Here is a 23559-nt window from a genome sequence, read left to right on the forward strand (position 1 = left end):
GGCATAGGCTGAGATTATGAATACTGTCCTATCATTACACTGGAGTCTGATTGCCATGAGTCTGTCATTAATTCTGATGATATCCCTCACTGACTTCTGAAGCCTCTGTCTCACCACAATTCCTACACCATTTCTAGCCTGTCCACCACCTGAGTAGTAGAGTCTGGATCCCAAGCCAAGTGGCTTTGTTACACTGCCCTTCCATCTCGTTTCTTGGATACATAGGATGTCCAGCCTCCTCCGTATCATCATGTCATCCACTTCTAAGCTGCGTCCTGTCAGTGAACCTACATTAAGTGTAGCAATTCTTAGTTCATGTTTGGCAGGTTGGTTGGTTTTTTGTCCAGCTTTCACTCAACAGAGCTATCCCAGGTAACCCAGGCTGGGCAACTAGACACCGACCAGCCAGTAGCCTATTGACCCAGGGCTGCTGGGCTTTTATGGCGGGCACACACTGGCCAATAGGGGCACATATACCCCTCCCACCGTTAGCATGGGTCCCTGGCATGGGTCAGAGAGTAGGCCGGGTCCTCAACCCACTTATCACCGGTAACTACCCATGCCCATTTTTTGGCGACAGTCAATATGACCAAATCACCTAGAGACATATTTTACACCGTCAAGTGGCTAGCCCTGCCATGGCACACAGTTTGTGATCCATGTTCTCCTATCTTGAGGATACTGTGCACCACAATAGATGCCCAAAGTGGTTGGTCTTTTTACAACACTTCCCCCCCCCATTGGGCACCATGTAGAGTCTGTGCTGCTGCCCACAGCTCCATTCATTGGTGAGTTTGAGATGGAAACACTCAGCATGTTTTTTGAACATGGGAGAAACCCCATGGAGACACAGAGAGAACATGCAAACTCCAAACAGGCATTAGTCGGAGGTCAGGATCAAACCTTGTACCTTATGCATTGGAGGCGAAGACCTTAACCACTAAGCCATCTGGTCTCTCTCTCTTTGAACTGCTCATCAGTACTGACATAAACATGTTTGTTTTATCATGTGGAGAAGATTGTAGGCTCCCTATGGTGGATGGTCCTGGAAGAAATTAAGCAAAAGGTAAGGACACCATCATCACAATGAACAGTAACACAGAGGGTTAAAATATTTTGCCCTTTTTATATTCATTGACAATACTTTTAACAAGAACTTGGATGACACATCCAACCAAAATGTGTTGTTAACTGTATCAATCCACAACTATTCCCCCACCCAAAAAAAAAATAATGTTAAACAGAACTGCAGCATTGTTGTCAGTATTTTACTATACAAGAAAGGTATTTAAAAACTTAGATAGGTAAGCCTACCTGGAAGTTCCTCCTGGGATATACTTGTTTTCCCTAAAACAGCAGCAGCAACATCTATGACACGCTGTTGTGAACTTTCCAGTGAGATGTCTGGATCGCTGACAGTGGACAGGAACTCTTCACTTGGTGTCAGTGGTGGATCTGTAGCAGGACCCCCTCCTGGTATCCATCCATTCATGGGACACTGCGGCTGCTCTCCTCCAGACTGATGAAATCATGTCAGTGGCCCTATGGCACACCTGATCATATTTCCTGCTCTGGCCACCTACTGCATTCACATCAGCCACTATCTGCTGCCAAATTTGCATTCTTCCAGACATATCCCTACATCCCCGATCAAGCAGAAAGCCTTCATGTTGCCTAAATGCTTCCATAATGACTTCATTCTCAGGGTCACTAAAGGGGGATTGTGGGGATTGGGACACCTGGGTGCCATAGTCCTAGGTGACATAAAACACAAAAGAAGGATAATACACATAAGTATCACATAAATAAAAGTCCTGCTTAGATATAATGCCTAAAAGGTAGTATATCACTATTACCCATTGGAAATTCATAACATAGTCAAGATATTCAAATATAAAAAATTAATTGTGTGGGTGTAACATATTACAATCACACACAAAGCAAGGTTGGATCCAAAACAAGGATAGTAACAATAGCAAATATTGTTTGTGCCAACACAGAAATGGAACTTGGCTCCCCTACCCACAAAACAACAGGCAAATGACACATTTTTCTAACACACGGTCAGTGAATTGCTAAAATGGCTATCAAATAAGATGTCCAAAAAACATGTTTTCACATTTACCACAGAACATTCAATTTTATGCAATTGCCAGTCACATCTACTTGTGGCCAGCAATCCCCTAGAGGAGTGTACGGGCCATCATAGAAGACTAACACCCCTGTGTCATTGACAATATAAGACATTTACATTTCACTGAAATAACAATAGAAGAGTGTAAAAAGAAAAGCAATTGTAACATTAGCACTTGTGATGACATTTAATAAGGCTGTACATCTGAGAAAGTAAAATACCTTAACAAACATGCTAATGCCATCGGGTCCCTATTAGAACAATGAAAACGCATTTTGTCAAATGCATTTTCATCGACACCTAAAGAGCGAACAGGCAAAACAGCAAAGTGGCTGTTCAGCTAATTCTTACCCTGGGAAATACGTCACTTGACCACTTTGTTGCTTTGCTGTGTTCTGCACTGTAGTGTGGTCCTTTGTCCGGTATAGCTCCCGAGCGTAAATGTGCAACAGTTACTGACCTTAGGGTTAGGGTGCGGGTTAAGGTAAATGCATATGTATGAAAGTGTTTAGTGTTTTGTTTTTTTGCGTTAGATGTATGGTTTAGTTAAGTGCATATCTGTTTTAAGCTGTTTACTTTTGTTTTGGGGTAGAATTAGGGTTAAGGTAAGTGTGCATGTGTTTGGAACTGTTTACATAAATGTGCAACAGTTACTGATGTTATGGTTAGGGTGCGGGTTAAGGTAAGTGCATAAGTTTTAAAATGTTTACTTTTTTTGCATTAGATGTATGGCTGGGTTACGTGCATATGTGTTTTCTGCTGTTTAATTTTTTTGGGGGGGTGGTAGAATTAGGGTTAAGGTATGTGTGTATGTGTTTAGAAGTGTTTACTGTTTTGTATTTTTTATTGGTTGGAACAGCAATTTCTTTCCCTAGGAAAGAAATTGCTGTTCTGAGGTGTCGACATTTTTAACTTTCTCTGAAAAAGGGTCGACGGAACATTGTTTGCTGTTTTAAGCGTTCAGTGTTTTAATATAGACTCTATGCCATTGGTACACTTCTAAGAAATGCATACACAAAAAAGTAGCATTTGCTAATGTATATATATATATATATATATATATATATATATATATATATATATATTTTAACAGACTTTTCTTAGTGACATTTCAGCATATCTAGTATATAGCTGAAAAATGCAAGCATACCTTATCAAGATCAGTAGTCTTTTGTGCAGATCAGTTCCAACATAATACCTTCCCCTGTGTTATCCCCTCCATATTCAGGTTCCCTAGCTACATGGTTACATTTTTATAGTGTAGATCCAGGGCTGTGAGCACAGTGAAGTTGAAATGAGGTGTGAACTCATTAGAATTGCTGAATTCCAAATACTTGGCTCAGTGTATCAGATGTAAACATAGTGTAGGCACTACCTCAGTGTTTGTTGTAAATAGATAGCAACTGTGAAGGAATACTAGTAGGGAGAAGGAATATACAACAGCAATTCAGACTCCCTGTCCTCCGGTTAGTGTGTCAGCCAGGTTAGACTTAAAAGGTGTAGAAGTAAAAGTAATTGTATCAATTTTTTAAATGTAACTAAGCAGCACACATTTCACATTTTCTGTTCAGTAACAGCCAATCATCCAACCTCTGCTTCATTTCTTGACAACTGTATATTATTGCCATTTAATATCATCACACATTTTAAGGACAATGATACAGAATGCCTTACAGACTGCACATCTCAGATTACTGGTCAGAGGAGCATGAGCAACAAACACAGAGAGATAAGATGAAACTACATTACTGCAAGCAATAGTCATAAATGGTTGTGTGATTACTCAGTGCACATCTAAAATTAAAATATGTACATCCAAGTGTCATATGTTTTGTGAGTACTGTGGGTGATGTTGCAGTTGGTTGTATGCACAATGATGTTCATTCTCTGCTGCAAAGCTGTTTCTGTGGCAAAGAGGGATAAGACACCCTTACTGTGTTTTGAAGGTTCATTGGAGTGAGAGTTCAAATTCAGACCTCTGTGAAAATATATCAAGTGTACCAAAATAATTTTTTGCAATGTTGATTTAATACATTTCTTTTATTCCTTTCTCATAATATTCCCTTTTCTTTTTTTTTAATGCCATTGTTTGTGCAGTGTGTGGCTTAGCACAAAGTGGGGAAACAGAGAAACACAATAAATGTCATGTTTAGCATTGCTTATCTACTTTACATGATGCTTAGCAGTGCACCAACCTGGACTAGCAGCCCACACAGGAAGCAGACAGAACACCTGCAGACAGGGCAAAGACAATGTAAAGGTTAAAAAGGGATACATTGTTACAGTTTTTGCTTTCCTTCACACAACACAACTAAGCAACACTGTGCAGAGATTAGCAAGCTTCCCCAAAACCTGCAGCCATTGAACACCTGCAGACAGGAAGCAGACAGTCAAAAATTTCAAAATGGATACATTCTATTAATTTTACTAGACACTGTGCAAACACACTAAGCGGCATTGCACAGCGGTTATCACACAGAAGTTAAAAATGAATATGGAATTATGCAACTGTTATTTAACTATTCCTGTAGCAGCGGGTGTAAGTGTAGAGCTGTATTACAGATAGTTAAGAGTTCTAATACAGGAAGTGCAACATACTTTTATTGCTGTGACAGTTCAGTTTATAGTAATAAACAGGAAAATATACAATTGTTATTTCAATATACTTGTAGCAATAGGTGTAAGTGTAGGGCTACCATACACATGGTCCTGGGTTCAGATACAGGAAATTCCAGACATTTTTATTGCTGTTCCATTTCACATTATATTAAACATCACTTATATCACTTTATATATCATTATAAATAGTGGAGCTAACATGAATTATATGTATTAGGGATACGACGGCCTTACTGTGCTTTGAAGGTTCAGATGTATGATTGAGGGTATATACTGCCTACAATGCTTCTGAAAGTATAATTCTGCTATCTGGACTTGGATGGCCTTCACACTTAAATAAGATACATACACAAATGAATGTACATACATGGTTAACACCTCAATCTGTCATCTATATTTATGAATGATAAATGATTATATCTGAGAATCACTTCTTCTATGGCAAAGATGAAAAAATCACAGCTGTGAAAGAAAATGTTTTGTTCCTTATGCATAGGTTTGAATCCCACACTGTCAAAATCAATTTTAGCAGTGTAGAAAGCCAAACAAACATGTGTCAGGTCATGACATTCATGTCCCCCACTGCATATCTGCAAAGTTAAATCACTTAACAGTTACAGCAGCAGACACCCCTCAAACTAATGTCAAGTGTCAGATTAACTTTCCATTTCATAAATTGCTTTCCTCCCTACTTAGTGCTGTTGCTCTCTGCTTAACATAGTGTAAACTTGGTTGGCATCACTTCTTTGGTTTGCGCACTACCAGTAAATGAGATAGGAATTGGTGTTGTTTTGGGATTAGACATGTTTGGTGTGAGAGGGGAAGGTGGCCAATTTAGGGTGCAGAGGTGGGGTGTTCAGGATTCCAGAATATTTACTGGACTCCTAGTAAAGCGCCACAGCCAAAAGCTTCTGCAGGGGAACTCTTCTGTCTCCCTGTACAAGTCTGAGGCTTGGAATAGTCTTGCCAAGGCTGCATCCAGTGCGACTGGCATCCCACACACAGGAGAACAGTGTAGGCACCACTTCAATGACCTAATAAGGCACAGGAGGAATATACTCAGCCAGTGGTTGGATGAGTTTCAAACTAGTGATATCCCTAAGTGTGTTAATAAAGAGAATTTATAATACACAGAAAGCTAAATATAGGCAAGACTGACATGCATAATGCTCTTTTGTTATTTTCCTTTCACAGTTAATTCTGAAATAGTGGTGAATAGGCAAGCTCATGCTGATCATCTGGAGAGACTGAGGGAAGCAAGTGATATGTATGCAGCAAAAGAAAAGTATTATTGTAGCTTTAAAAGTTAAAGGAAATGTTTTTGTTTTCTATACAATAGTAACAAAGTCAGCATGCATATCCTAACTGTAAAAGCAAGTAATCATGCATAAGTCTGTAGCACAAACCAACTTTAGAAGTCAAGTGTAAGAATGTAGACAGAGTTTGTGGGTTCAAATACCACGAGTAATAACTATACAATAATTCTAAACAAGTGTCCTGCTTTTAACTGTAATTTGTATAATTAGACCAAGCATATGTGCAATATCTGCACATTGCAAGGATTACTTTGAGCAATCCATAATTACAGTTTGTAGTTGTTAGGAATTATACTTTAAAGTAAAACTTTAAATCAAATAGTTGTATTATTGTGATAATGCATTGTATGTCACATATGATGGTGCCAATTTTATCTTTTTTTCTCTCACCCCAACCCTTATCTCTCTTTTTTATGTGTCATCAAAATGTCTCCATGTCATCCATCTGTAACAAATCACTAAATGCTTCACAGCACATTGAGATAGGCCAACCCCAGTGGCTCATCCTGCCCTCACTCCAAGGGCTCTGGCACTGAAGCCCAGTATATCTGGGACCCAACCTGGCAGTACTGCCTCTGCTGTTACTGTACTACCTGCACCCTCCGGTAGCATTACCCCAGCAGCTGGTGCTGTGGTACCCTCTGGGAGTACTGGCAAAGGTGGGGATTTTATCACCAACTAGGAGATGCCAGGGTTGGTGTGTAGGGTTGTGCACTGCACTATTGGTGTATGCCTATGTCAGATGGAGAGGCTGCTCTCCCTCATGGTCCATAGGATGAGATGATGTCATGCACTCCAGCTGCCATCAGAGTAAGGTGGCAGTGATGACAGTCCTGCAGGTGAGGACTTGATTCTCACTGTCCCAATGTTTGACAGGCATGGGTTTGTGTTGTCCCCTCCATCACCCCAATCATGGTGTCCCCCAACCTTTTGTGTCCCTTACCATCTCTGTGTCTTGTCTTGTTTGCCCTGTATGTATGCATTTGCCTTCTCACCTACTCAACTTACTGACCCAGAAATACCAACATCCCTTGCCCATCATTCCTCTCTTACTAAAGTGAAAAAATGGGCACCTGTCCCACAAAAAATATCTTGTTCTATATATAGCTCTCCATTTCACACGTCTTCTTGACACACTTCATTGGTCCATTTGGCTATACAACATGATTGCATTGTTGTTACCCCTCTTTGTTGATGTGATAGTGCAAATTCAGCTAATATTCTGTACATATTTTAATTTTACACTGTTGAAGAAATGGATAGCTATGGTTCTTTCCTACCTCCATCCTGCACATTCCTATACTGTTTTCCCTTTGTTCTTCCCACTGTTTGCCCCCATTTCACCAAATTCCTATCTACCTCATTTTAACACCTATAATCCAGTCAAAAATAGAGTCAAACACAAAACACAAAAGTAGCAAAAACAATGCAGCCCTTCACTTTTTGGCCTCTGTGTTTGTATGGAGTTTAGCATCGGGCACCAATGCTAAACAATGGTGAATGGATCTTCTGTGGTGCAGTTACCAATGTGTAATGCTGCTTAAACATGCTGTGCTACATCACCACACAGTAACACATGGTGAATGTAGCATAAAGATTTATTTCCCTGCATTATCACTACCAATTTAAAATTATTACATACATCTAGACTTGATACCTATATCATCTGGGCTCAAAAATAAACGTGTCAGTGCATTTACACCTGGCTACCACAAAGTCAGCTAAGCAGCAGGTATGTTTTATACCCTCAGTACTGAAAAGTCTTAGAATTTTAGCATTGATGCTCACATTTGCATACTGCTTAATTATGCACAAACAGGGAAAACAGTAGAAATGTGTATCTCGCATGCACAAATACTTTGCCATCCATCCCACAAATCCACTGTTTGGTGGTGAGCAATGCAAACTGGATGACAGCATGTCCTACTTTTGTTTACTGCCCATTTAGTGTTCATGATACAAAACTACATCTCAAAACAGAAAAAAGAAGGCCCTATATAAGAAAATGCTACATATTTACGATGCAGCCATCTGTTACTCCCCCCGCCCCATGCACTGCAACCTTGGTCTCTCAGTACTTGTTCAGAAATTTATCAACTACGCCACATAAATTAATAACAAATTTCATGTTACATACCATGCACATCTTTAGAATGACAACACACCTTCAGATTTTCCAATACTTATAGAAATGTAGACACCTGGTTGCATACAGTTTGTAAAGCTGTCTCTTAAAGCACTTCTGCATATAAGAACACAAACATCAAATACTACACATTGCAGACTCCTCAATCTGGTAACATGCAGAACTTCAAATATCTTCACAGTTGAACATGGCTAGCTATCCATTTCATGCAGGACTTCCAACATCTTCTCTCCAACATCTGGTGATGATGTCATCCACTATAAGTTGTGCTGCTGCCTTGTAAAAATCAGACTTGTGCTGTGGCACTTGCATAAACTACTGAGTTCTGTAGTCTGTGTACTTAGATAGGTATGAGTTTTGGTCTCACTGCAGTCATTTGGGAGGTTTGTTTGTGTCTATTTAGTCAGACAAGCATGTGTGTATCCTACAGTTACCACTCCAATCCCATGGATTGACAATATTTTGACACTTGCACATGCCTACACATCCACTTCATGGAGGCCTTATAGGTCTATTAGTTCACAGGACGATACTAGGCTATTAGTCCAGAGACTCACATTAGCCTAGCCAAGAATTTCACCCATGTTCCCACAAAGGCAGCACCTGTTTTCCCTGTCCAGCAGGGGCACAGGTGGGATCCCAGGGATATATTTTCTGCTTCCCATTCAGTCGTCCAGGTTCATCTTCTCTCCAAAATCCACTGCAATGTCATCCATTATAAGTTGTCCTACATCATTGTAAAAGTCAGACTTGTGCTGTGGTGCTTGCGTAAAGTACTGAGTTATATAGTCTATGTACTTAGATAAGTAAGAATTATGTTCTCACTGCAGTCAACTGGGAGATGTGTGTGTGTGTGTGTGTGTGTGTGTGTGTGTGTGTGTGTGTGTGTGTGTGTGTGTGTGTGTGTGTGTGTGTGTCTATCTAGTCAGAGGAGCATAAGTGTGTGTCCTACATTTAAGTGTGTCCTACATTTACCACTCTAATCTCAAGGGTTGACAATATTTTGACACTGCACATGACAACACATTCATTTCATGCAGGCCTCCCAACATCTTCTCTCCAACATCCAGTACTGATGTCATACACATTGTACTGCAGCCTTGTAAAAATCAGAGTTGTGCTGTGGCACTTGCATGTAGTACTGAGTTCTGTAATCTGTGTACTTAAATAAGTAGGGATTCTGTTCTCACTGCAGTCAACTGGGAGGTGTGTGTGTGTGTGTGTGTGTGTGTGTGTGTGTGTGTGTGTGTGTGTGTGTGTGTGTGTGTGTGTGTGTGTGTGTGTGTGTGTGTGTGTCTAGTCAGAGGAGCATAAGTGTGTGTCCTACATTTACCACTCTAATCTCATGGATTGACAATATTTTGACACTTGCACATGCCTACACATCCATTTCATGTGGGCCTTCCAACATCTTCTCTCCAACATCCAGTACTGATGTCATCCACTATACGTTGTCCTGCATCCTTTTAAAAATCAGACTTGTGCAGTAGCACTTGAATAAAGTACTGAAATTTGTAGTCTGTCTACTTAAATAAGTAGGGGTTCTGTTCTCACTGCAGTCAACTGGGAGGTGTGTGTGAGTATGTGTCTGTCTAGTCATAGGAGCATAAGTGTGTATCCTTCATTTACCACTTCAGTTCCATAAAATGACAATATTTTGACACTTGCACATGCCTACACATCCATTTCATGCAGGCCTCCCAACATCTTCACTCCAACATCCAGTAATGATGTCATCCACTATAAGTTGTCCTGTAGCCTTATAAAAGTCAGACTTGTGCCATGGTGCTTGTGTGAGTTACTGAGTTCTATAGTCTGTGTATTTAGATATGTAGGGGATCTGTTCTCACTGCAGTCAACTGGGACATGTGAGTGTGTGGTGTGTGTCTATCTAGTCAGAGGAGCATAAGTGTGTCTCCACTCCAATCCCGTGGATTGACAATATTTTGACACTCGCACATGCCGACACATCCATTTCATGCAGGCCTCCCAACATCTCTCCAATATCCAGTGCTGATGTCATCCACTATAAGTTGTCCTGCAGCCTTGTAAAAGTCAGACTTGTGCCTTGGTGCTTGTGTAAAGTACTGAGTTATGTAATCTGTTTACTGAGATAGGTAGAGGTTCTGTTCTCACTGCAGTTAACTGGTGTGTGTGTGTGTGTGTGTGTGTGTGTGTGTGTGTGTGTGTGTGTGTGTGTGTGTGTGTGTGTGTGTGTGTGTGTGTGTGTGTGTGTGTGTGTGTGTGTGTGTGTGTGTGTGTGTGTGTGCATGTGTGTGTGTGTGTACTTGCTTGATATTAGAGACAGCATTTTAAACCAGCATGTGGGACACTGCTAGTGCCATTTTCCCCATCAGACACTGCTGATGTCATCACCTATAAAGCATTGTCTGACACTCTCCAAGTCTGACTTGAGCTGTGGCACTTGCCTTAAATACAGAGTTCTGTAGTTTGTGTACTTAGGTAGGGGTTCTGTTCTTACTGCAGTTAATTGGTGCGTGTGTGTGCGTGTGTGTGTGTGTGTGTGTGTGTGTGTCTGTGTGTGTGTGTGTGTGTATGTGTGTGTGTGTGTGTGTGTGTGTGTGTGCATGTGTGTATGTGTGTGTGCATGTGTGTGTGTGTGTGTGTGTCTCTGCATTTGCTTGACATTAGAAAAAGTTTTTTACACCATTATATGGGACACTGCTACTGCCGTCTTCCTCTCACCAGACTCTGCTGATGTCATCAGCTATAGCTGATTGGCAGATGTGCAGTATTCCTATCAGGGCATGGTCAGAGACTGGCCTGTAAGTCAGGCACAGGTCACCTCATACTATACGATACAGATCACACTGACATGGCTTTAAGTCTATCCACATACATCATGGCATGGTTTGTAGGCCCTGTATTTTCTTGGTGAGAAACCCCTGTTGTCTGTCCAACTGCTGCAGGTATCTGGTGAGGCACACACAAAAGGGAGAATTATACTCTATTAGTGTTCTGATGAGGTTTGAGTACAGTGCTGTTACATCATCCTTAGATATGGATATGATGGACTGACTTAGGTGCATGACGTAGCCTTTCCATACCACTGTGTACACTTGGTGGTCAAAGCTCAGATTGCTATCTACATGTGTTCCTAGGTCTTCCACCACTGGGTTTCAGCATGGGGGGTGCTGTGAATGCTGTAATTAGAGAGGAATTCCACTTTGCATCAGGCCAAAATAATGGCACATTTTGGTGCTTTGGCACAAGTCATTTGTCTGTGTTAGTGCCTTCTGCAGTATGTTAAAATCATTGGTGGACTCAATGATTGCACTCAATATGCAAGAATCAGCAAACTTGGTAAGCCAAAGGCCATATACTTTAGTCTGGGCTGTTGAGAAGTAGAATCCAAACAGTAAAGGGCCCAGCACAGATCCATGAAATATGCCATTAGTGACAGCTCTACTGATAGAAGTTGATTCACCAGCTTTCACATTATGTGTTCTGTTGGTAAGCCAGTTGGTTCACCATCTAGTGACGTGAGGGTTAAACTCCAGTCTTTTTAAATTTCTCCAAGTCTTTTGGGTTTCTAATACCATGATGGGAATGGACCCCATTCCTAAGCCAAAGTACGATTAAAGTTCATGAAATTAGTATTGTTTCAATCTTTGATGTCAGCCAGTAGTGCTCTTCACAGCACCTGCAATGTGCCCAGTAATGGCTCCTTCTGTAGTTCATATGGAGTTACATGTATTGGTAGCATATCTAAATACGATTGTAAATTCTTTTTTATAAGACCCGTTGCTCCTACTACTATTGGAACTGTCTGGGTATCTTTCTTCCACATTGCTCTTCTTTCTGCCTGCAGATCCTGATATTTTATGAATTTGTGTCTCTCTGTACGCAAGACACTATAGTCACTAGGTGTGGCAATTCCAATGATCAATGCTACTCTTGTCTTCTTTTCTTGGACCACTATATCTGGTTTTCTAGCATCTCTTTATTGAACTGTTGGTAATGGATGATCCCATGTGATGTAGACCTCTTCATTTTCTATGATGCTTTGTGGCTTATGTTCCCAGTGTCTTTCAGCCACTTCAATACCATAATGTTTGCACAATCCCCAGTGCAACACTCTTGACACATTATTATGCCTTTCAGTATACAGTCCTTCTGCTGCAACCAGCAACGAGGTGTGCAACTGTTTCCAATTCGGTTTTACAAAACTTACATTTGTCTGTTTATTCCACATATTCAATGGACTTTATAAACCAATGTGTATGCAGCCCACTATCTTGGGCCACCAATATTAACCTTTCATCTCTTGGTTTGAATTCTTCTCTCCTTAACCATTCCTGCATTTATTCCTGATCAACATGAGGTTCTTCCAGAAGTTTTCTTTACTTGCAACTATATTTATGCTTTTTCCACATTTCTTGCCTTCTCATCTGATCCTTCACCTTATAGTCTTACTTTTGTTTTTGGTGCATTCAGTTGCTGCCTGATTTTTATCTACCTCTGGTTTGATTTCCATTCCTGCCTGATGCCGATAATCTTCTGCTAGATTAAGCAGAGAAATCATCTTAGATTTATTCTCCTCATGTTTCAAAATGTTCACTGTTGGGTCTTGTAAGGTCAGCAGATATGTGTGGAGTCCCACGACTGCAGATCTATACATATAATCAGTTTCAAGGAGGCCCATCCCTCCTTCGAAATGGGGACTATATAATCTTGGTATGTACTGAATTTTATAAATCATTTGGTGAGCATGAAGCATCCTTCTTGTTTTCCTATCTAATCTATCCAACACATTTTGGGGCCAGTCAGTCACTCCAAAACTGTTAGTTAGGTCAGGAAGAGTAAACTGGTTTAGAGTTTGGATTTTGTTCCTAGATGTCAGTGCTGTTTTCAGGATTAATTTAAGTCTTCTGAAATATTCCTTACTAAGTCTTATTCACATTTGTTCATGTTTTATTGTTGATCCTTCACCAACTCCCAAATGTTTATGCACTCCTTCTGGGTTCATATTACGTTGTTGAGCTTTTAAAAGTCCAAACACCATATGGTCAAACCTATACATTCAAACTTTCAAAAGTTCGAAAACATAAAAAAATAAAATAAAAAACAGAAAAAAAACTATCTGACGGTTATAAGCAGGGGGCAAGCCCCCCTGCACCCCCTCACATCCCCTGCTCTTTAACTATAACAGCTCCAAGATCGCACTACAGTGCAGTAAAGGGAAATCTTCCCCTTCCGCACTGAACGGAAATCCCTATTTAAATGTTCGAACTTTTCCAAGTTCGAACATATGGGTTTGATAATATGGCGTTCAAACTTTTTATGGTTCAACAATGTAATATGTATCCCTCCTTCTTGCTCAAGTTTTTTTATATCACATACTTGTCCCAAACTGATGCTTTCCTGGCATTGCAGTTTTCCTGATTTAAAGGTTGCTTTTGCACATTTATCAATACGAAATGACATTCTTATATCATCTGAAAAAGTTTTGACAACTGGCAGTTGTGCTTTCAGTTCCACATCTGATGAGCTATACAGTTTTAAATCATCCATAAAAGAAGGTGAAAAGTCTTTACAATTTGTTGTTTTCTAGGAGCCAGATTATAGCCATGGCCTAAGCTGTTGAGTAAACAGATTAATGGATTAAGGGCAAGGCAGAATAGTAACGGTAACAGAGAGTCACCCTGGAATATCTCCCTTTGAGTTTTTATCCCTGGGATAACAATTTGTCCTTTATCGTGGCTTAATTGCAAAGTGGTCTGCCACTGTTTCATGGTCACTGTAATGTAGTCCATCAGTGTGGGATGTATCTTATACATTTTTAAGCACTCTTTTATCCATGAATGAGTGATACTATAAAATGCTTTTTTGTAGTCAATCCATGCCATACTTAGATTCTTCCCCTTCTTATAGTTCTCCACTATGACTTTATTCAGCAACAAATGATCCTTTCTTCCATATGACTTTCTTTTATTGCCCTTTTGTTCTACTGCCATAATTGAGTTTTCTTCTAAATGACTGTAAACTGTCAGCATCAATTCCCATGTACAGTAAATACATCATCGGAAGAAAAGTTATTGGTCTATAATTTTTAGGGTATCTTGCAGGTTCACTCTTAAGTAGGGGCATTGTTTTTCCTGTTATTAGCCAGGTTGGTGTCTGTTCTAGGTGCGCACATAAATAGTTCTTACTCATGGCTAAATCTTCGTGCAAAGGTGTTAATACTTTTAACCAGAACTTAGGTACTGCATCTGGGCCTCGGGTTTTCTAATTAGAGGCTTTTTGTAACTTTGTTTCAATCTCTCTAGCTTTTACTTCATCCCATTTTATATCCTGTACCTTTAAACTTCTTATTCCTTCTTTTACTTCTTCTATCCATTTGTTATGCTCCACAGGATCTTCATAGATGCTTCTCCAAAATGTATCTATTTCTTCTTTTTTTGGTGGTCTTTCAATTCCTTTTACTTTATTTCCCAATTCTCTATAAAACCTTTTTGGGTCATCAATAAATTGCTTATTTTGCACTTTTCCTTTATATTTATCTTTGTATCTTCTAAGTATTTCCACCTGTGCTGAAATTTTTAGTTTGTTATTTGCGATAGTACATGACAGATCCTGGTCTGTTCTAATATTGGGCACTGCTTTTATCACATCTATCTTTCTTAGTATTTTTGTTGATCTATTCCTTCTTCTATAGTCTTCTAACAGTGACACTTCTTGTCTTAACTGCTTTATAATTTTCTCTGTTCAATATTTCCAGCTGGGAGAGTTTCTCAATGATACCTGAGAGTGGGGATTGTGTCCAAATTCTACGCCAGATCAAGATAGGCAGTATGCACGGTCTTACCTTCATCCAGGTCTATCACACAGAAACAATGGGCTGTGACAACATCATAGACTGCCTATAGCATGACTCAGAAAATATACCTACCTGACATGGTTGGATACACACTTCAGCACACCCTCCATATGAACTATGTTCCTATAGAAGGGTGTACATTAACATGCATCAATCTAAGTGGGGGGAGCAGCATCAGATGCATGCATGTATAGAAACATCATGACTCTCCTCATCTGTGAGGTAGAACAACATGTAATCATGGACTTTTTCTAAATGAACACTAGTAATATTCCGGATGTGTGCAACAGATATGTGTGAGTTGTTAATGCTACATTCCATGTCTGTTGTATCTGTTAGATGTCCTCAAAGAGGTCACCGAGGGCAGGCAGGATGACAACAATATTATCCTGTGTAACTTGACCAGGCCAAGGCGTTTATCACAAATCCACACTGAGGTATTCGCTCAACACTGTCAGATGTGGCCATAATTACCTATATCACCAACAGGGTAGTCCACTGGATCACATACGTGACATCTAAATATGCTGAAATGTGTGAAGTGACCTATATCTTAGGTCCAGTGATCAGGTCTGTACATCAGGGCTGTGTGTTATGCCCTTTTCTGTCCATTTTCTAAGTCACAGGCATCAAGAATGACATACACATCCCGTGTCCAAGCAGTTGTCTGGAGGACTGCAGATTGTGGGCAATCATTGGTTCCCAATGTGATATTAGAATAATACAGACAGTATCAACACACACCAAAGACTGCTGCCACCACCATAACACATGAGATGAAACAAAAACATGGTGGGATTTGTTATGTTAAGAAAACAAACACACAACCCAAGGATAATGTAGACACCCTATAAGCAGACCAGTTGGTATGTGACCTGTGTCCTGGGGTTGATGATATGTTGAACGTCCACCAGCATGTGGCCACAGTGGTGACAACTCCCTTGTATGTAACACAACTACTGAGTATGTGCAGAACATCCACATCAAAGGCCATAATACCTCCATAGGTCACAGCCTTCATCACACCAGTAACTGAGTACAATGCACCCTTCTTCATGTACTTCCCTACACATCTTCCAGTGATGTGTAACTGAAGTGTACCACCTTTGTCACAGTGAGCTGTCACACATCTTATTGGCCATTCCTAGGTATTGCTTTTGTTGCATAAACATTACTGTCTGATGGTGCAGAACCCCCAGCAAGGTGTTACACCAGATGCATGTGTGATACCTGTTCCGGTGATGCATACAGTACATACATAGCTGTTTGGCAACATTAATGGCATTGGTTACATTCATGACAGCACAGATTTTGCCATAGATATCTGCCATGCACATCAGTTAACTAGCTTGTATTGGTCACAATGTCACATACAGGTATAGCAGTGCTCCTCCTAACACCTCCAGCAGATGTTACAGTGTCAGGACAGTGTGCTTGATTACCCTCATAGACTGCTGACATGTCACAATAGTTGTACAAGTGTGTTCATGCAGAACCATCTGTGATCACTCAGAATCACATATGTTGTCAGAGGCATGGGATTACTGGTGGTATTATTCTGATACTGTCCATGATTGTGTGTGCTTCTTGTACTGTAGTCCATGAGCCTGTAACTGTGTCCCACTTGTTGGAGACCTCTGCTGACATTACATATTCAGTGAAATCAGCTTGTACAGCTTCACAATATGCACCCAACCTCAGTTGTATATAACATCCCTGATAGATATGTCATCTCCATTGTTCATGTCAGGATATATATATCACAAAGACATCTTTTCCATTGTTATGCCACCTTGTGGGACAGTCACATAATATACATTTTCACTGTGTAGACCATATTGTACTAAGTCGATACATGATTATTATTTCTGCTACAACTGTGTTCCATTTACATGCCCTCTTCTGCTGTACATTATGTTTCACCTGTCCTCTTTCCCTGTGTTCATTCCTACAATTCACCTGTGTGTCCCTATTCAATATACACATTTCCCCTGACTGTTTATTTTACATGACAGTCCATGTACCCTTACAGATCATTTGCATAACTTTTGTACAGAATGCCTGGAATAGGATTCCACAATACTCTGCACTGTATACACTATCCTGTACTGTGGTTGGACCATATACATTGCTATATGAGAAACCCTGGTACTCATAATCATTGTGGCATTCCAGGCAATCCTTCTAAGCTAAATTGCTCTAAGGTAAACAGATTTGCTATCCATGTTGCTTTAAACAGTTTCCTAGCCAGCAACACTGTTGCCAGCCATGAAACTGTGCTTCTTTACATTTAAACGCAGTGCACAACATGAATATGTAATGACTGCGGCTGCTCATCATGCAGGCAAGTAAACTCTGTGTAGGCTTTGCACAAAGCCTACACGGAGTTTATTGAATCCCACCGTTGAACTTTTTACACATCTCTGAATTCTATACTTTTAGTTTGCAACCACTTTATTTTCACAAATGTAGAGTTTTATTATTCTACATTTATTTCTTTATTGACATTTGATTACAGGGAAGGTCCGACTGGGTAGAAGCCCATTTTCAATGGAGGCCTGGGGAGAAAAGCTCCAAATTATTACAAAACATTTTAAGAATAATAATTTTATAATCTTCAAAAATAAAACAAAAAAATCTGGAGTTTAAATAATTATAACAAATTAGACATAAAAACATTGATTAAGAATGAATACAAGGTATATGACAATCATTTAACATTTGGAGAATTTTTAGACAGTTTTTGAGAAATTAAAGGTAAGTTAGTCTAATACAAATAGAAATTACAATATGAAATGAGAGAAAATCAGACTTATGGTATACTTAGAGAGAAAGCCAGGGAAGAGAATTAGATAGTAGTAAGGAAGTAAGTGAAGAAGGGAGAATAAGGAGGTATAGTTAGGACAGCTGTTTAATCTTAGCCTCACCCCAGGATACGTACCCAAGGAGTGGCGCACGGCGACTGTGGTCCCACTTCATAAGGGCGGTGCCTCCACAGACCCTGGAAATTACCGCCCCATTAGCTTGACAAGCCTTATCTGCAAAGCCATGGAGAGGATCATAATGGAACTCATAAATAAAGACATAGGGAACTTGCAGACTTTGGATCCAACCCAGTTTGGCTTTGTCAAAGGCAGATCCTGCCTCTTAAACTTGGTTGACTTTTTCAAGACAGTCACCAAGGCCATTGATGAGGGAAAGGCAGTCCATACAGCCTACCTCGACCTGGCAAAGGCCTTCGACACAATACCCCACTCAGGTATCATCGAAAAACTCATCAGCTTGAATGTAAACCCATACATCACAAGATGGGTTGCAAACTGGCTAAGTGACAGAACCCACAGGGTCAGAGTTGCTGGAGCCATGTCAGACTCAAAGCCTGTCACAAGTGGTGTCCCACAGGGCTCAGTCCTGGGTCCACTCTTGTTCGCATCTACTTTTCTGAAGTACAAGCAAACACAGGAGGGTTATGGCTGACAAAGTTTGCAGATGACTGCAAACTGGGCCATAGTCAAAACACATCTGACACAGATATCCTCCAGAAGGGCCTCACAGAAATGGATAACTGGTGCCAGAGCCATGGCCTGAAGTTAAACGCCAAAAATGCATAGTCATACCCTTGGGAAAAACAAGGTTACCCTAGCTACCATATAGGTGGCAATCCACTGAGCACAGAAAAGTCATCAGAGATCTGGGGACCCAGGTTGACAGTAGCCTTCGTTTGACACTCATGTTGCTAAAGTAGTTAGGAAAACCTTCTATATCACCCACCTGATCATGAAGGGATTCACATCTAGATCAAGGGAGGTCTTCGTCCCCCTGTACTCATCACTCATTAGACCTATGATTGAGTACAATGCCCGTTCGAATGTATCTGACCAGACACCTGCCGCAGCCTGAAAGGCCCCAAAAGTTTCCCACCAAAAGGATAAAGGGTCTTGAAAATATGTCTTATGCTGCCCGACTGAAAGAACTCCAGCTCTATTCAGTCTCATACCGCTTGCTCAGAGGTGACCTGTGCCTGACATATAAGGCCATGTCAAACCCAGATTTGATGAATATGCTTCACCTCAAAAAATCTAGATCCCTCAGAACCACAAGGCGGAGACTTAAACCTTGACACGGTTATAAATAGAACGTGCTGGAGGGACAGATTCATCACCCAGAGACTCCCTATGCTGTGGAACAAAATCCCGGTACATGTGAGGCAGAGCACCTCTCTGGCCTTGTTCAAGAGGAATCTTGACCAATGGATGGGAGATTGCAGATATACCCCAGGGATTACTTCAGTGTCACTGCTTGACAGAGGCACAGCAAAATGATAGGCATAGTTTTTATTCAAACTAAAGGGGTGGCGAAAGCCACATAACTATGGGCTAGGCTTATAAATGCCCCTGGGCAGATAGCCTAGTATGAACCTATGAACCTATGTATAAGGAATGAAAAGGTACTTGTTCACATTTAGGGATATATTTTATCCTGGTTTTGAGCAAGAACAGAGCCAAATTTTAGCTAGGACGTCTTTCAGAATGGTTTTGAAAAATGGAAGGGAGGGTATAGACCTGATGGATAGAGGTAACAGTTCCAGGTCTTAGCAACTTTGTACAAGTACAGACAATGCCTAACAGATTTGCAAGGTTTGTAGACAAACAGGAGTTTTTGGTCAATGGATCGCAATGACCAACTAAGAACATAGTTGTGTAGAATGTTTTTTAGTGATGGACAGGCAGATGGATGCTGGATAATTTTACAGGTGGTAAGTGTTGTGCATATGTTAGTTAATGTGGCAGTTCTAACCAATTTAGGCTTTTCAGTGCTATATAATGGTGAGTTCTGAAAGGGTATGTGCCTCAAATTGAGAAACTTTGTTATAGCATTGTTCAAGATATAATTTTTGTGAAGCCTGGAGGTTAGTAAGGATGGGAGCACCATAAAAACAAGAGTAGCAAGTGCAGTTTTAGTTGCGTTGGTGAGAAAGTTTTTGGCTCTGAAAAGCATCCTGAGTTTTTGATGAGATTTTCTTATGCAATTTTGTATATGCAGGTCAAATGTAAGTTTATCATCCACAATTACCCCTAACAGTTCGCTATAAGTGACTTTAATGGCTGTATTATCAAGAGAGAGGATATTTATATATATATATATATATATATATATATATATATATATATATATATATATTTAATGTGTGTGTGTGTGTGTGTATGTATATATATATATATATATATATATATATATATATATATATATATATATATGTAAACACATATAAATTAAACTATATATTTATATTCAGTATGTATGCTGAAACTCTAGTACTTTTTTTATGCATCTCTGAATGCTATCGGAATGCTATACTTTTTAGTTTGCAACCATTCTATTTTCACAAATTCAGACTTTTATTATTCTGTATATTTATATGTATGGTATATATATTGAAACTCTAGAACTGGTTATGCATCTCTGAATGCTATGGCTTTAGTTTGCAAGCACCATATTTTCATAGATGCAGTTTTATTATTCTATTTAGAATTTACCGCATTTGTTATTTCTATGACAGGATAATACTCAATGCAATGCATTACAAAATGAGTTATTCAAAGCAGGGCACTCCTTGGCTGTATTAATCTCAATCCTGTGGCATAACCTATGCAAGTTGCAATATCATGGTCCCATTAAAATAAATCCAATGGACTACAAAATCAGCTGTGCAAACTGGATAGTTTTCAGTTGTTCAGCAAAGAGCATCTTCTCACAATGTATTATTATTATTATTATTATCATGATCATCATCGTTATTATGACTTGCAATTTCTTCTGAGTATATTCAATAAGATTTTATTCAATATACTTTGTGAATGGAGAATGTTGACATATGAAGCCCAGTACCACAAACTGTTTCTGATTTTATAAGTAAGGCTGTACATACTTATTTTTTTTTCTTTTTATTTAAACATTTATAAAACAAGACCTTCAGAAAATGTATTCATAAATAAAGCAAAAAAATAAAAACATACAGGGCCGGATTTACAAAAGTTTGCACGAAGTTGTAGAGTAGAGTAAGACATCAAACAGGCAATATGTCTGCTGTGCGATCCAGGAACAGCCGGCAGGGGCGTGCACGAGAGATGCTAAAGCTACTCTTGCACGGACAGCATCATGGTATGCAAATTACCTCATTTGCTGCTGAAAGCTATGCAAATGAGGTAAATTTGCAATCCAGGAAATACTAACCTGTCCGTGGAAGAGTAGTGTTATCTGCAGAATAGGAGCTATGACAGCTCCAAATAAAGGATGCATACAGTTGAGGAAGCATGCCAATGGCCAAATATAAGGCCATTGGCATTTATAAATGTTTAAAATTATTAAAATCTAATTTTTTTTTTCCCCGATCTCCGATGTTTAAGCATAGCGCAGCACCGTGCAAATGTGAGGCGCTTTAAAAACAAGAAAATAATTTAAAAATAGCCACTTTCACCAAAAAGCTTATCCTGCTATGCAGGTGAATGGCAGGCTGAAGACAACATGGCCACTGAGTACTGGTTGCTAAGGGGGGGGGAAAGCTCAGTGTGAGAGATGTAACCATGCATTAGTAGGCAATCCCATGCAAATGAGGATAAGGATAGTGAATCCCAATTTTCCCCAGCATGTGAGCCATGTCCCAAGAGTGCAAGTGTAGGAGTAGGTGAGTAGTAGAGTAGAATATAGGTGACATCATGAGGGGGTATGTCAGAAAGGCTGAAAGCTAATTGGAGCACAGTGTCTTGTGTTTGCCCTGAGTTGCTCAGGATTGCAAGAGGCATGTCTACAGTTGTCCTGTTTGAATACCAGAAACCAAAGGTGCACACTGTGAAAATATCTGAAATTTCTTGCAAACATGCACACAGCGTGTGCGCTCGTGTGCACGTGTTTGAGCTGCACTGCCCCGGGTGGAAACATAAAGGGAAAAGGAAGGAAAAGAAGTAGTAGGAAGTTAACCAAGGAGAACTAGCAGAGCTGCCAGGTGAAATATATCAGAATCAGCCAATTACACAGGCAGCAGACTAGCCCAGCCCAGCCCAGCACTTTAAACTCTGCAAACAGCATTCTCCCCTGTTTTTTCCCAAGAACTCTGCAACACTGCAGTATACAAAGAGGGAAAACTTAAAAAGCTTAAGTCAGACAAAATGTTAGGGGCTGCTCTTGCTATCATAAACCAACGTGTAAGGTGCTGAGGGTGGTGATGTTGTGAATGCTATTGAGCAACCCACAGTGAGGAGATGGAGAAGAGTGTACAGACCCAGGGTAACCTACCAGAGCCTACATGAGCTGGAGATAGTGGAGCGCTTTAGGGTGGACAGAGACCTCCTGCAGCAAGTTGTTCAGCTGTGCCGGCCACGCTTCACACACAGAACCAACAGAGGGGAATGCATCCCAGTGGATACCAAGGTATGTGTTGGCCTAAGAATACTAGCTACAGGTACCTTCCAGAGACCAACTAGTGATATGATGGGGATTTCACAGGCATCAGCATCCAGGGTACTGCACATGTCAGTGACCACGTATATTTCCCCAATTCCCGTGAGGCATTGGCCAGTGATATGCATCTTTTCACCAAATAGCAGAATACCCAGAGGTAGTGGGTGCAATAGACTGCACGCACATACACATCAAAGCACCACCCGGTGAGCGGGGTAGGGTCTACATCAACCGCAAGGGTTTCCCCTCCATCAACTGCCAGGTCATGTGTGATGCACAGGGCATAATAATGAATGTGTGTGCTGGCTGCCCTGGAAGCTATCACGATTCCCACATGTGGCATCTGACGCAGCTGTACCAGAGACTTGCCAATGGGGACATCCCACATGGTCACCTAGTGGGGGATGCTGGATACGCATTGGAGCCGTGGCTGATGACACTCATCAGAAATGCACACACACCCGAACAAGAACTCCATAATGAGGCACACGCAGAAACAAGAAACATAATTGAGTGTGTGTTTGGAATGCTCAAGTCACAGTTCCAGTGCCTGGACACATCTGGTGGAGCCTTGCAGTACTCACCAACTACATGTACCCAAATTGTCATGGTATGTGCCATGCTACACAATATGAACCTGTGGAAACAGCTGCAGCAGGAACAGCATGGGGCAGGGCCAAACAGCCCCCTACCATTGCGAAGGCCTGCACAGGCACAGCGTGACTGGGAGGAGGAACAACCTGAGCCTGCCCCAGTAGGCAGAAGGAGGCATGCCCAATATGTCCTGGCCTTGGCAAAGAGGCAACGTATAGCACATAGCACATACACTGACTCAGTAGGAACCCTGGAAATGACACCTCTCTCTGACTCGCACATACAGTAAAAGGGATGCCTAACTTGACACTACCTGTTTTCAAACATGTATAGAGAGTGTACTATGTGCATCTGACATAGGCAGCCCTGCAGCACCACCTGAGGCATGAGTGCCCTATTTAAGCAATATAAAGCACTGCTAAGCACATTTAATAGTATTGAGCATATTTAA

The 23559-nt window shown here is 40.6% G+C and overlaps 1 protein-coding gene across 1 annotated transcript in view; it reads left to right on the forward strand.

The window, feature by feature from the left end:
* DHX32 (DEAH-box helicase 32 (putative)) overlaps positions 1–23559 on the forward strand; it is a 507915-nt gene that overhangs the window by 258486 nt on the left and 225870 nt on the right. The window lies entirely within an intron of this gene.

This window comes from Protopterus annectens, chromosome 14.part0 (assembly GCF_019279795.1).
Source record: "Protopterus annectens isolate FY-2018-M chromosome 14.part0, PAN1.0, whole genome shotgun sequence".
Classification (NCBI taxonomy): domain Eukaryota; kingdom Metazoa; phylum Chordata; order Ceratodontiformes; family Protopteridae; genus Protopterus; species Protopterus annectens.